This window comes from Musa acuminata, unplaced genomic scaffold, assembly GCF_036884655.1.
Source record: "Musa acuminata AAA Group cultivar baxijiao unplaced genomic scaffold, Cavendish_Baxijiao_AAA HiC_scaffold_425, whole genome shotgun sequence".
Taxonomy (NCBI): domain Eukaryota; kingdom Viridiplantae; phylum Streptophyta; class Magnoliopsida; order Zingiberales; family Musaceae; genus Musa; species Musa acuminata.
In genome coordinates this window covers 175,001-177,500 of record NW_027020672.1, presented here as the reverse complement: position 1 = coordinate 177,500, position 2,500 = coordinate 175,001, and positions in this window count along the sequence as shown.

Here is a 2,500-nt window from a genome sequence, read left to right as displayed (position 1 = left end):
TCTCAGCACCCTGGAACCCCCCGGGTGGCACAGGGCTGGATGGGGCTTTCGTATAGCAGGGACGGTGCTGCCTCTCGCTTCGCTCGCTGTTCGCCGCTCACCGCTCGCTCGCTCAGCCAAAAATGGCCAGTTTTGGCCCGTTTTTGGGCTGTTTTGGCCTGTTTTTGGTCCGTTCTTGCGTGGTGCGGTGACCGTCGTGAGCGGAGCAAAACGTCAGCCATCTCAGCACCCTGGAACCCCCCGGGTGGCACAGGGCTGGATGGGGCTTTCGTATATAGCAGGGACAGTGCTGCCTCTCGCTTCGCTCGCTGTCCGCCGCTCGCCGCTCGCTCGCGCAGCCAAAAATGGCCAGTTTTGGCCCGTTTTTGGGCCGTTTTGGCCAGTTTTTGGCCTGTTCTTGCATTGCGCGGTGACCGTCGAGAGCGGAGCAAAACGTCAGCCATCTCAGCACCCTGGAACCCCCCGGGTGGCACAGGGCTGGATGGGGCTTTCGTATAGCAGGGACGGTGCTGCCTCTCGCTTCGCTCGCTGTCCGCCGCTCGCCGCTCGCTCGTGCAGCCAAAAATGGCCAGTTTTGGCCCGTTTTTGGGCCGTTTTGGCCAGTTTTTGGCCTGTTCTTGCATTGCGCGGTGACCGTCGAGAGCGGAGCAAAACGTCAGCCATCTCAGCACCCTGGAACCCCCCGGGTGGCACAGGGCTGGATGGGGCTTTCGTATAGCAGGGACGGTGCTGCCTCTCGCTTCGCTCGCTGTCCGCCGCTCGCCGCTCGCTCGTGCAGCCAAAAATGGCCAGTTTTGGCCCGTTTTTGGGCCGTTTTGGCCAGTTTTTGGCCTGTTCTTGCATTGCGCGGTGACCGTCGAGAGCGGAGCAAAACGTCAGCCATCTCAGCACCCTGGAACCCCCCGGGTGGCACAGGGCTGGATGGGGCTTTCGTATAGCAGGGACGGTGCTGCCTCTCGCTTCGCTCGCTGTCCGCCGCTCGCCGCTCGCTCGTGCAGCCAAAAATGGCCAGTTTTGGCCCGTTTTTGGGCCGTTTTGGCCAGTTTTTGGCCTGTTCTTGCATTGCGCGGTGACCGTCGAGAGCGGAGCAAAACGTCAGCCATCTCAGCACCCTGGAACCCCCCGGGTGGCACAGGGCTGGATGGGGCTTTCGTATAGCAGGGACGGTGCTGCCTCTCGCTTCGCTCGCTGTCCGCCGCTCGCCGCTCGCTCGTGCAGCCAAAAATGGCCAGTTTTGGCCCGTTTTTGGGCCGTTTTGGCCAGTTTTTGGCCTGTTCTTGCATTGCGCGGTGACCGTCGAGAGCGGAGCAAAACGTCAGCCATCTCAGCACCCTGGAACCCCCCGGGTGGCACAGGGCTGGATGGGGCTTTCGTATAGCAGGGACGGTGCTGCCTCTCGCTTCGCTCGCTGTCCGCCGCTCGCCGCTCGCTCGTGCAGCCAAAAATGGCCAGTTTTGGCCCGTTTTTGGGCCGTTTTGGCCAGTTTTTGGCCTGTTCTTGCATTGCGCGGTGACCGTCGAGAGCGGAGCAAAACGTCAGCCATCTCAGCACCCTGGAACCCCCCGGGTGGCACAGGGCTGGATGGGGCTTTCGTATAGCAGGGACGGTGCTGCCTCTCGCTTCGCTCGCTGTCCGCCGCTCGCCGCTCGCTCGCGCAGCCAAAAATGGCCAGTTTTGGCCCGTTTTTGGGCCGTTTTGGCCAGTTTTTGGCCTGTTCTTGCATTGCGCGGTGACCGTCGAGAGCGGAGCAAAACGTCAGCCATCTCAGCACCCTGGAACCCCCCGGGTGGCACAGGGCTGGATGGGGCTTTCGTATAGCAGGGACGGTGCTGCCTCTCGCTTCGCTCGCTGTCCGCCGCTCGCCGCTCGCGCAGCCAAAAATGGCCAGTTTTGGCCCGTTTTTGGGCCGTTTTGGCCAGTTTTTGGCCTGTTCTTGCATTGCGCGGTGACCGTCGAGAGCGGAGCAAAACGTCAGCCATCTCAGCACCCTGGAACCCCCCGGGTGGCACAGGGCTGGATGGGGCTTTCGTATAGCAGGGACGGTGCTGCCTCTCGCTTCGCTCGCTGTTCGCCGCTCGCCGCTCGCTCGCGCAGCCAAAAATGGCCAGTTTTGGCCCGTTTTTGGGCTGTTTTGGCCAGTTTTTGGCCTGTTCTTGCGTGGTGCGGTGACCGTCGTGAGCGGAGCAAAACGTCAGCCATCTCAGCACCCTGGAACCCCCCGGGTGGCACAGGGCTGGATGGGGCTTTCGTATAGCAGGGACGGTGCTGCCTCTCGCTTCGCTCGCTGTTCGCCGCTCGCCGCTCGCTCGCGCAGCCAAAAATGGCCAGTTTTGGCCCGTTTTTGGGCTGTTTTGGCCTGTTTTTGGGCTGTTCTTGTGTGGCGCGGTGACCGTCGTGAGCGGAGCAAAATGTCAGCCATCTCAGCACCCTGGAACCCCCCGGGTGGCACAGGGCTGGATGGGGCTTTCGTATAGCAGGGACGGTGCTGCCTCGCGCTTCG